A 13,101-nucleotide genomic window follows, 5' to 3' on the forward strand; every position below is an offset into this window, starting at 1 on the left:
TGGCCACATGTGGCCAGTTCTTTTTTTTTTTTTAATTTTCTGTGTTGATTAATCCTGTATTCTCGTTTTTTGCACATCGAAAATTAATCCTAATCAGTATTTCAGAAGTGTCCAAGTGCCTTGAGTCTCAGCTGAAATGTATCACACAGTATATGGCAAATATGTACGCAGAAATGTAAAGTGTATAAATGTACTTTTTCATGACATTTAGAAATTTTTATTACCGTGACGACGGATGTGATTCGTACATCGGGGCCGCAGCAGCACTTCGGAGGAGACGACGACAATGACTCTGTGTCAATAAACACAAACACTTGAAATCCCCACGCGTCTCACATCTGTGTGTGTGTGTGTGTGTGTGTGTGGGTGTGTGTTGAAAATAAGTGAAATTTGCAACAACTATGAGTAATATAAATATAGAATTAACAATAACTTTCAAGTGAAACACCTACGATCAGCAAGCCTTGAATGTTTTCAGATTTTCACCTCTGATTTCATAAAACATCTTTTATTTTGACATGTTCAAACAAGTAACAAGTCAGTTTTAGGAATATAAGTGTAGAAAGTGCAGAAGTTTGTGTTTTCAAATTAAGAGACTGAAAGTAAAATGTCAGAAAACTACAGCGTTATGTGCTGATACATCAAATAATTTGAGGGTGGTTTTCAGAGTGCCGTCAGTTTTCAGTCCTGCTCTGCTTGATATCTACTGTTTATCAAGGGAATCTTGATCAGAAACACATTTTGGTTCCATCTGGCCTCAGATATCTCAACATCCAGTTCTTCTTTCCAGCTGTTAGCAATGCAGCCATCTAACAGAGACACACACTTTGAGGTGAGGTGTCTGGAGTCAGGACGGCGTTTGAAAAATTTGAAGTTTCAAAGTTCTGTGTTTCTGATCGTACCTACAGTGCATCCGGGAAGAATTCAACCTCCTTCACTTTCCCCATTTTTTTGTGTTACAGTTTTATTCTAAAATTGAATAAATTCCTTTTTGTGTCTCATCGATCTACACACAATACCTCACAACGACAAAGACAAAAAAAAGAAGTGAAGTCTTCTTTTGTTGTGACACTGAAAATCATCTGCTTCCTGTTTCCGCTTTACATGTTTCTACAACTTGACTGGAGCCTGACTCTCAGAAATTCAACTGATCGTATGGAGGCTCAGATCTGAGGAAGGGTCCAGAAACAAGTACGTGGAGCTCGGTGGTCTCCGTCTTTCAATCAATCAATCAATCAATCAATTTATTTTTGTATAGCCCAGTATCACAACAACAGTTGCCTCAGAGGGCTTCAAGATGTTACATTGGTCGGTAAAAGTAAAAACAGTGAATAAGCATAATGGTAATATGTCAATATTTACAGTAACGACACAGAACGAAGCAACCACCGCCTTAGACCCTCACATCCGGCAAGAAAAAACTCCAAAAACCCAGTGGGAAAAGAAGAGATCTTGGGGAGAACCACAGTATGGAGGGATCCCTCTCCCAGGGACGGACAGCTTTGGCAACAGCTAGCATGAGACAATAAGAAGTAAAGCCTAGGACTATGTTGAGGACAGTCCGTTGGACGGTCCAGCACAAGAACCACGGATCCCAGAGGTAGAACCGAAGCCAGTCCACGGGCAGCACCGACAGGAGTGTCCTCCCAGTCCGGCCAGAGCTTGTTCGTAGGCCCTTGTAGTAATGGAGTCAGCAACTGAAACTGGAGAAGACTCCCCCTCGAAGGGGGGGACAGCAGGTGAAAAGCAATGAACGGACTAAAGGGAAGAACATTCAGACATTAGAGGACAGGGCTCAGTGCACCGTACTTCCCACAGCATTCTAGCTCCTAGGGCAGCTTTGTGGATACTTAACTGTTTAAATTAGTATTTAGTTAGTATAGTTTAGTTTAGTTTAATTTAGTTTGGTTTAGTTTAATTTTGTTTAGTGTAATTTGGTTTGGTTTAGTTTAGTTTAGTTTAGTTTAGTTTAGTTTGGTTTACTTTAGTTTGGTTTGGTCTTTCAGAACCAGCAGGACGCCGTCGGAGGAGAAGGGCCTTGGCCAGAGGAGACCCAGAACCCGGCGGTCAGTCTGAAAGAGCTCCAGCGTTCCTCTGAGGAACTGGCAGAACCTTCCAGACTGTCCAGACGGACGCATTATTTCAAGAACGAACGTCAAACCGTCTCTCAATCAGACATTTCAGCTCACCAGTTAAGGTCTGACAATGGTTTGGTTCCAGAATAAGAATGAAACTGAAACAACTCCTCAGTTTAACAAGTCAAGCTTCACACAACACGCTGTCCTGCATGAACAAAAGCTGCAAGGCTGAAACACGTCGTCAACACGAAATACAGTCAAGAAAGTCCAGTTTGGTCAATTTAACCACCGCACGCCTCTCAGCTTTAGCATTTCAGTTCTCGCTGTGACCATCCTGACCACCAACAGTATTCATCAGACAAGGGATTATTTCATTTCAAAATTGCCACAAATCTGAAGAGAACAACAATCCATGAAACGTTTTGTTGCTTGCGTCTCTTGTGTGACATTAATCTCTGCCAAAGCGAATGGCGTCGTGCTGCTGGAATCCAAATATCATCAATACAGGCGTGTTTGTTTTCTCCTGAAAAAAGTTCAAGACACGAGTTTGTTTGTATGTGATCTTCAGTTCCTGTTCCTTTGAGAAATAATCCAAACCAGGATTACTGCATGTTGCAGGTAGATGTATTTTTGATACCAGTTATACTTCTATTGTTCCTGTTAGAGTATCTGGAATATGCAGTCGAGTACCCTGCTCAGGTGTTAGACACGCAGTTGGAACAGACCAAAATTCAGTAATGGCCTGTTGCTCTGTCAATAAAAAATGTAAATAAAAGGATGAATGTCTTTATTTAACATAAAATCCCTTATTTTCAGCATGCTTTTTAAACAATTGGCGTCTTATTCTCAGCTGCGTTACCATGATTTCTTTTTACATAAAAATCTAAATTAAGGTATAAATTCTTAAAGTAAACAGATAAATGAGGATTTCATTTGTGGCTGTGCCTGTGTGTGGTGTTTTTTTGTTTTTTGTTTTCTTTTTCCTGAGACGTTAAAGCCAGCAGGAATGTGTTTGTATTTGATCAGCCTCAAACCGTGAAACCTTAGAGAACAGATGGATCGACTCTGTTAATCTTTAGCCAAAAGCAGAACCGGTGGGATAAAGAACACATCATCGCAGGAATACTTCGGGTTAATATTTATCCTTTTTTTTTTTTTTTTTTTTAAATGACAGACGAATGGTCTCCACAGGTCACTATTTGCCTTGAAAGCGTCTCAGGACTGGAGTTCCTCTAACGACGCCCTCTGTAACCACATGTAAAGTAAGAAGTGGAGAACGCCACACAAAGCATTGACGATCGAGACGTCATCAGTTATTTGATCAAATTACATCCGAAAGCCAAAGAACCAGTTCTGTGGTCTGGATGTGAGCGTGTGTGGTGATTAGTGCGTGTGTGAGTGAGTCTTGTGGGATTTTCATCTTCTTTGCATGAGCATCCTACAACACGGAGCACCACAAGGGAATGGGTTCTGAGAACAACTCGCGCTTCAAGCCTCTGGACATGCAAACAGGCCTGAGGCCAGACGTCAACAAGGGGATCACATCGGTCAGCAGGTTGTTCAGCTGGCCAGACTCACAGGAGCAGGACTGGAGGGCGATCTGGGTGACTTTATAGGACAGGCTCAGGGTTAAAAAAATATTAAACTATTATTACTACTTATAAAAGCTCAACAGTGATAAACACACTTTCCAGCACGTTGTTTTATCTGCATATCAAGATAAGAGTCGACACGTGATGCTGGCCCGGTTGGATTATTAATGGTTTAATCACGTCCAATCGAAGAGTCTCAGTCTGACAGATTCCTGAAAGACTTGCAGGATACGCTTCATGATGACTGAGCACAGTAGAGTCAGCTAATAACTGCAGGGGGGCGTTATCAGTCAGGTGATAAGCTAAATTACTCTCATACTTTCGCAATGCTGTTGGGTAAATTCCTCTTTTCTGCTTTGAACAATCTGATTTCAGGGACTCAGAGAACGGATGGGGGTCAAGGGTCTTGCTCAAGGACACTCCAGCATGTGGACATGAGGACATGGGGAATCAGGCTGAGAGGTGCCGACTGCACCAAGCCAGCCAGAGCTGCCGCCAAAAACTGAAGTGTTGGGAAAGATTTATCTTTATGAAGTCACAAATTAATATAATTCCACAACTTTTAACAGTAGATCGCTTTGAACTGACTTCTGTTGTGACATTTATAAATTAGCGTATTGAGTCTATTTGACTTTTGTATAATACAAACGCAAAGCATTGTCATTTTTCTACAACTGACGGAGAAGCAGTGGCGTTTCATACACTTGTACTTCCTTCTGCTTCTTCGGAGATACGTTTGCATGTTTTAGAAATGATGATTTTGGAGGCATATTTTGTCATATATCTAAATTGAATGAATTCAGATTTGTTGTGGAGCTACCGAAGTGGCTAATGCGTCCTGACGGCAGCATGAAAGATGAATCCTCAACTCAGTTCAATTTATACAGCACTTTCAAAACAACCACAGCTGAGCGTAAAGTGCTGTACATAAGAAAAGGAAAAGAATAAAGTGTGAACAGTAAAAAATAAAAAAGCATAAAAAAAAAAAATCTATGAAACAATAAAAAAGTCAACCAATAAAACAGGAGCAGTTTCACGCTGGGTTTCACATCCAAGCAGTAAAACAGGGTCTTAACATTAGTTTTAAAAACAGGCTTTTAAAACATGGAGGAGGCAGGGCCTCAAATATTTGGGAATTTGTGTTGGCAAAGAACATTTTGTTCAGAAGAACTGGGAGACCGTCATGGGAAAGTGGAGGGTAAACTCTCCAAGTGGAGGTGGCTCCTCCCGAAGATGCCACTGAGAGGCAGAGTCTTGGTTTTAAACAACCTGGTCGCATCCCAGCTGTGGCATCGACTCACCAGTGCAGAGCCTCCTCCAGGCCTCCAGGCCTCCTGGCTCAAATTCAAAAGAAAATGGTTGATTTTTTCCTGGGATGGTCTGCACTGGGTGCCACAGGGGGGAGGGGGGCCAGGGCCTGGTCCACTTGGCCAGCAGGACCGCCACTTTAAGACCCCAGTTCCAGCAGAGGTACCTCGCAGGACCGGCGGATCTGGTGTGGAGAGGCGTGGCCAGCTGCATCCTGAGGCGGGCCAATAAGCTGGGGTTGGATAATGCTCTGTTTTTGACTGATCCCAAATTTCTCAATCTCAAGGGGCTGCCTCCGTTTTACCAGAGTTTATTTAAATGCCGGGCCTTGTTTTCACGCAGAAGGTGCCTGAAAGCCGACTCTCTGCACTGGCTGTTGAAAGAACCCCTGATCCACGGATCCAGACTGGACATCAGCGGAGCCTCGACCCCCGGCCTGACCGGGAGGCTGATCCAGTCTGGGACCCTCACCGTGGGTCAGCTTGTGGATGCTGTGGGGCCGGACCTGAGCGACGCCCAGGCTCTGGGCTCTCTGCTGGGGATGCAGTCCATCTGCCCAGACCGATGATGCCCAGAGACAGGAGCCTGCTGAGGAGGGACAGCTGAGAACTCTCCCCGGATGCTGAGGACCCCGGTGCCATCGCCTCCAATGCTTCTATCTCTGTCCTCAATCCTGCTGTTTGAAACACATGCCCCTTCTGCCGTCACAGAGAGACTATTTATCACATTTTTAGTGAGTACAAGAGGCTCACAGGCTTCTCCATTCTTTGAACGGCGGTTTTCATTCTTTTCAGTGTTGCTTTTACTGAGAGAACTTTTATCATGGGAGCTGGTTACAAGAAAAAGGAAAAAAAAAAGAAAAATACAAGTGGCAGCTCCTGATGGCAGCAGGAGGAACAAGGTGGAGGGCAGAGAAGCACAGAACGTCAAGACCAGAACAATGATTTAAAGATGTCTGGTGTTTTAAGAACATGTGCTGTACGGACAATGACCAACTTCAATTTGCACAATTTTATATTTGAAAGAATAGTTTTTAAGACTCTGACACACAATGTACCACTGAACACTGTGTAAATAAAAGTGTGTTTTAAAAATAAATCTCTCTCTCTCTCTCTCTCTCTCTCTCTCTCTCTCTCTCTCTCTCTCTCTCTCTCTCTCTCTCTCTCTCTCTCTCTCTCTCTCTCTCTCTCTCTCCCAGGTGTGTTGTTTGTCAGCCACGCCCGGTGGTAAAACGGGAGGGAGCATCAGAACTTTGCAGCAACAGCTTCCGAGTCTGGGTTGAACAGATGCTGAGGCCAGGAGGAAGGAGGAAGTGTGGCAGAGTCTTCTTCAGCTGGGAAACAGGTGAGGAAGCTCACTCAATGAATTACTGCTAAAGCAGAACTCCCTTATCGTGCCGGGAACAAAAAAAAAAAAAAAAAAAAAGAAGTTTGGTGACTGACTGGTGGTACTGGCTGACAGTAAAATAATTGTAACTGTGCGCAAAGAGGGGCAGCGGGTTTTATTGTGTGCGCAGCGCGCAGTGCCTGGAGACAGGTTCACAGAGGAAGCGCTTCCCTTAAAAGCAAAGCTGGTAGTTTAAAACACAGGAAAGACGGGGAAAAAACGGAATAAGAAGGAAAAACAAAAAGTGTAAAACACCTCGCTTATTTACAGTCACTGAGCCTGGCGCATATGTTACGCACAGACGCGCGCAATTTGTTTTTCATCCTATTTGCGTGTTATTGATCTACTCTGCCAACTGTAGAAAGACACATTTCTCTCTTGGGCTTCATGTTATCCTGACATGCGGAGCAGAACTTTATTTCCTTGTTAAATTCAAGTTCAAAAGCTTCAGAAGATCGACTCAGATTTACGATGAGGTTTTAATTTTCGTGGATCCAACTAATTAAAATCTACCGTGGCCTTCAAGAAGCAGGACTGGATTAATGGATACCGTCTCTGGGAGCAGAATGTGAAATCAGGATTAGTCATTTAAAACCAGACTTCAGTTTGTCTTTCATGTTGCTGCTTCACGTTTGTCAGAGAATGTCGGGAAAATGGGTCATGTGAGAAAAAAAAGCGAAGAAATTAGAAAATATATCTTTCATAGACTTGTATGTATTGCACTGTTCAAGTATACTTGTGTTCAACTTTTTACTGCTGTCATTGTTGTTAGTGGTGAAAAAGCAGGTCTTCACCAGGAGCAAATGATTGTGAAGCAATTCTGATAATATTTTTGTTATTAAAATACACAATTCATCCGTCTTATTTACTGACTCACAAACATAATTTCACAATTATCTGCACAGACATGATGTACTCACATCTGGACGGCTGTAGTTTATATACACCCACTGACGCCACACCTGCACACAAACAGTCATCACTTCTGACAAGGAGGAAGAAGAAACAAAGCTTATTTAATTCCAACACTTCTGACACGCCCCAATTTACTATTTATATCTTCCTGAATCCTCTACAACCTGTCTGCTTCACTGCTGAAAATATCAATTCAACAGTTACAAAACAAACGTCTGTTATTCCAGGATTCCCGAATTGGACAGAAAAAGAAGAAGAAGTAGAACACATCACTTTAAAGGGGAAGTCCGCAGTTTTATCCACCTTTAAAAGGAAAATAGTTAAGAACATGTAAAAAAATATATATATATTAATGAAAATATAGAAAAAAAATTAGATCCAATCACATAAACAGTATAATAAAGTCAATAATATTAGTGTCTTTCACAAGCACAAAAAGGAGTAGGAATAAGTATTTATTTAATCTAATGTTGCTGTTTCAAAACATATCTTTAGAATTCTTATCGTTTTTAATGCATCAGCACATTGTAAATATACTACACTGCCACCAGTTAAAACACTCCCGTGTTATTACCAAAGGTCAAACTGCAGACTCACACAGCTGGAGTAGGAGCAGATTGCTTATATACTCAAGGAAGGGGGAGGAGACGAGACATGATTGGACAATGGTTTAATGGACTGATTGAAGGAATGAAGTGAGGTGAGGTGAGGTGAGGAGGTGAGTTGAGGGAACCAGGGAAAGACAAGGCCACAAGAAGGATGGGAGACGCAGCTGAGGGGGCGGGGCCCACAGGATCCTGACAGCCCATCACTCAAACAGCACCACGATCAGACAATCCTGGTGTTCAAATGAGTTTTAAACTGTAACTCTCCTCTTGAATCAAAACTGCTGTTTAATACTACCAGGAAATTCGTTATTCTTTGATTTATGAATTATTAGAAGAGTTTTAAACTCCACAGGAACCTTGAATTTTCACATTTTTGATTGCGAGAAAAGTGGATTGATATATTTTTGAAAGCCAACCTTGTTTCCTTGTTTATCCTTTTTATTGTTCTTTGTTATAAATCTTTTCAGGGAACTAGCACAAGTACTTCCCCATACTGCCAACCGGCACGTTAGATAAGGTGGTATCCGTGAGTTGTACCGAATATAGAGAGGCTTCTGAGGCTGCTTTACGGAAGTCGGGGCTGAGCTAATCACAGCAGCTTTCTGGGGTTCGCTAACTTTTAACGCAGATTCATCAGAGACTACAGTAAGGTTTCTGCACCCCTCACTGCAGTCACCTCCGCCCTCTTATCTAGACTCTCCCAGGATTTTCAGAGACTCAACGATCTGTTCACGTTGGCTCCCGTTCTCATTCAGCCTGATCCGAGTCTCCAGTTTGTGGTGGAGGTGGATGCCTCCGACTCGGGAAGGGGAGCTGTCCTCTCTCAACGTTCTGCCTCTGGAAACAAGCTTCGCCGTTGCGCTTTTTTCACTCGTCGTCTCTCCCCAGCAGAATGCAACCACGACATCGGGAATCGGGAGCTCCTTGTGGTTGAGTTGGCTCTGAAGGGGTGGATGGAGGGAGTCAAACTTCCTGTCATCGTGTGGACAGACCATAAGAACCTTGAATATGTGCGCTCAGCCAAGCGTCGGAATTCGCGCCAGGCCCGTTGGACTCTGTTCTTCGGACGTTTCCGTTTCACTCTGACTTACCGCCCTGGTTCACGGAATCACGGATCATCAAGGAGGGGAGGCCACTCTTTGTGATGAAGAGGACATCGATTTCGGCAGACCTCAGACCCTCCTGCAGTGCTGGATCATATCTCCACCTGCAGTTAGTTTTTGTGGAATGTGTTTTCTCCCAGAGACTTTATTCTCCAGCTCACCCTGCACCTCCTCTTTTCTAGCCTTTTCTAACCTTCCGTCTCTGATCATCATCCTCGGCCACTCGCCTGCCGCCGCCTGCACTCTGTGTCCGTCTGGGAATCTGCTCACCTTGTCATCTGGATTCACCCTTTGCTCAGCCGTTGCCTCCCAGCCCTGCTCCTCCCTCTCTCGAGGATTGTACTCTTGGACCCAGAAATAAGACTGTACACCCAGTTAATCTTAAGATCACTCACTCCTGTTTGCTATTGGCTTCTGCATTTGAAACTCCGTTCAGCCCACATAACAGATTTTTGTTTTTGCGTAGATTTAATGAGAACTTAATTTCAAACCGTAATTTCATTTTTTCCTCTCTGAGGTGATTAATTCCAAAATTTGGTGTAAATGCTCACCAGTTTCGTAAAATACTTGTATCATCAGCATATAATTTAAACTTCACCATTTCAGAGACTTTCCAGATGTCATTGATGTTCAGTATGAACAGTTTAGGTCCCAGCACTGAGCCCTGGGGAACGCCACGCACAGTATCCAGATGTTCAGAGTGACAGTCTCCCATATTCACAAACAACTCCTCTGATTCCATATCTAATTCATTAATTCATGTCATGATTTATGGTATAAAATCAGTGAAAACTCCAGCTGTGAGTTTTTTGTTTATGGATTTTGTGATTTCTTCAATGAGTTTAGAGCTGCTGAAGGTTATCATTTAGTTCTAATAGTGATGTGGACCAGTTGGTTCTGAATCCCTGCTGCCCGTCTGAGAGTAAGTTTCTTTTTTTCTACGAATTTATCTAATCTGTTATTAAAGACTGTATCAAAGATTTTGGAGAATCAGAAGAGAAACAGGTCTGTAGTTTCTGGTGTCTGTTGCCATTCTGGTACAGTGGTTTGATTTAGGCTGTTTCCATTTCATTTTTAAATTGCCCTATTTGAAATGATACATTAGAAATATGGGTTGGTGGCTTGGGAATGCCCCAAAATGACTTATTTTCATGTCAGTGTCTTCACAGTGAGTGAATGTTTTGTTTTTACAATTATTAACGGATTCTATCCTTGGAGAAACATAGAATTTGGGTTTCTCATCACTGTTTTTTTGGAAAAGGATTTTTTTCCGGCAGGGTTTGGTCCTACATTTACAAAAAAAAAACTAATTAAATTTGTTCATTGTATTTTGTGATTTTTAAATGTATCATCAATGAATGTTGCAGAGTGAGGAGTGGTCCTGCTGTTATGATGATTTTTGGGAATAAATTCAGACTGTGTATCAGCATGTTTATAAATTCATCTGTTGCTGATGTTTGTTTGGGTTAAAAAAATGGACATTAAAATCTCCACAGATTATCATAACCTTCTGATTTACTGTTGAGACATATCCTTCCAACCTTTCATTAAAAGAGTCAATGTTTGAGCTTGGCGCGCTATAAATGCAGCTTACCATGATATTTTACATTTTTCTTCTTCTCCATATAAATTTCAACACTGATACATAATTCACCACTGATGGCTTTCTGTCACATTAAGCTCCACTTTCCAGTCAAGGAACAAAGCCTCCACTCTTATTCTGTTATTTTATGTGCATCATTTCATGCCCTTAAATGACAAAATCACTGTCCCATTCACTATTGAACCATGTTTCTGAATTTGCTAAAACATTAGAATGACATTTGAACAGACCTAAAAAGAGTTGGATGTTTTGAAAGTTGGCGCTGAGGCTTCTGTTGCTGAGGTGGATTATTGATGAGCTGATTTCTGTGCTGATGATGTTGTTGAATTTTCCCCTGAGTAGAAGAGTTTTCTTTAATGTAAGAGAAGAAGTTATTATCGGGATCAATATCATTTTCCTTGGTATGAGAATGGTGTTCAGTGTCTGGAAATGTAAGAAACTGTTTTGTACAATATTATTTTTTTAAGTGTTGTAAATATTGTAATTGACCGACACACTGACTGTATCACTTGAGACGCTGCGCTCTCAATCTCAAAGTAGAACAGAATAGACTATTAATTTCACCACAGAGAAATTTACAGTCACAGAGGCTCATAGGACACACAGCGGGGTGCAAAAAGTGATGAAAGTTGCAAAGAAAGAATAAGAATTAGTAATAGTGCAAATCTTGATAAGAGTAATGATAGAAATGTATAAAAGAAAAGATCTAACTTTATTCACAGCATAAATCTTAAAATGTAACAGGAAATATAATACATACAAATATGTGCAAATATGTTTTCAGTGCAGCAGAATGGGTTTATAAAGTGTCCATGAATACTTTTGGAGGTAAAAAAAGTGACGATGATTGCTGGATATCGTTGGTCCTAAATACATACCAGCACAGTGCAGAAATGTTTGCAGGTCAAACTTCCTGTTCGGACAGGCCTAACTGAGGCTAACTATCAGGCTAAAATAGAGAAATAAAAGCAAGTCAGACAATGTGGATCTGCTCTTGTCTGATCTGGTACCGGCTCGTCTCAGGGTGGAGTTCACCTGCTCCAAGATGGAGTCAAACCTCCATTAATCTTTATCTGCTTGTGGAAGTCAAAGAGGTGCTCAGTCTGAATCATGAATTCACGGGCAAAAAGCAAAATGACTAACTGAAGCAATAAAGGGTTGGTTAAAGGTCTCATTCTTTGTCCTCCCGTCATCTGCTCTCTCTCTCCCTCTTTCTCTCTCTATCTCTCGACCAGGTGTGTTCTTTGTCAGCCTCGCCCCAGTGATAAAACTGAACAGTGTCAGAGGTTTGCAACGGCTTCATCTTCTGAAGGATCAGATTCTGGATTAAACAGATGCAGAGACCACGAGGAAAGAGGAAGGCTGGCAGACGTCATGAGGGAGCGAGAGTCTTCTTCAGCTGGGAAAAGGTGAGGAAACTGACTCAATGAATTACAACTAAAGTATAACTGACTTGCAGGAAAAAATGTTTGTGACAAACTGTTGGAATCACCTTTGATATGACAATAACTATGAGAAGTCAGCTTTCTACAGAGGCACTAAAGTCCTGAAAAAGTGCCTGTATTTTTTTTAAACCTTGTGCACACAAGATATAAAACTTTAGGGGCTCTGTAGCTTTCACGTGAGGAGAGGAAGCAGATTTTATTACGCGTACTAAGAAGGGCAGAGTGGTTGAAACAGGCACTCAGATTCATAGTTTCCCCTAGAAATAAAAGTGGCAGTTTGAAAAACTAGAAAAAAAGACTAAAATTTGTGTCAAATAGTAAAACAAACTTGTCTTTCAGGCTTTGTTTTTGTCATAACACAGTCTTTACTGCATTATTTCTGGATACTTTCATAAATAAAATACTAGAAAATCAACCCAGATTCAAACTGGGGTTCTAATTTCCATGGATCCCAACAAATTATAATGGTGATCTCTTGGAAACTAACAGTTCTGGAGGCCCAAGGTGGCCAGGTCAATCACAATAGCAAAAAATTAACAAACTAGAGGTTTTTATATAAAGTTATATGTACAGTACATTTAAATCATTCTTCCATACAAGTTGATATCATTGACATAATTGCCATATTTTTGTTCAAACAGCACAAAATTACCATGTAATATTCAGAAATTTTAAGTCTACCAATGACAGTAATGAATGATTGAGAATAGAATATAATACTACCTTTAGTATAAAATACACAGTCCTTTCTTCTTTACCACTTTATGCTATTCATAATTTTAGGTTCATGATTAGGGCAGTTATCTGAAAATTTGTCAAAGACATGAGGTGTAGGAGCCATTTATCATTTCTTTTGTTGACCACCAGGGGGAGCATTATAGGAAAAGCATAAATGGACCACACAGGTGATCAGGGTCAGGTGTGGATAGAGGGACAGGTAACAGTCTTTCACCGTGGCTGTGTTCGAAACCGCATACTGCCTACTACATCCTTACATACTCATACTATCCATCCTGCATCCCGCTTACTCAGTCCATCAAACAGTATGCGAAGCGTTTACACT

Source organism: Salarias fasciatus, chromosome 6, assembly GCF_902148845.1.
Source record: "Salarias fasciatus chromosome 6, fSalaFa1.1, whole genome shotgun sequence".
Classification (NCBI taxonomy): Eukaryota; Metazoa; Chordata; class Actinopteri; order Blenniiformes; family Blenniidae; genus Salarias; species Salarias fasciatus.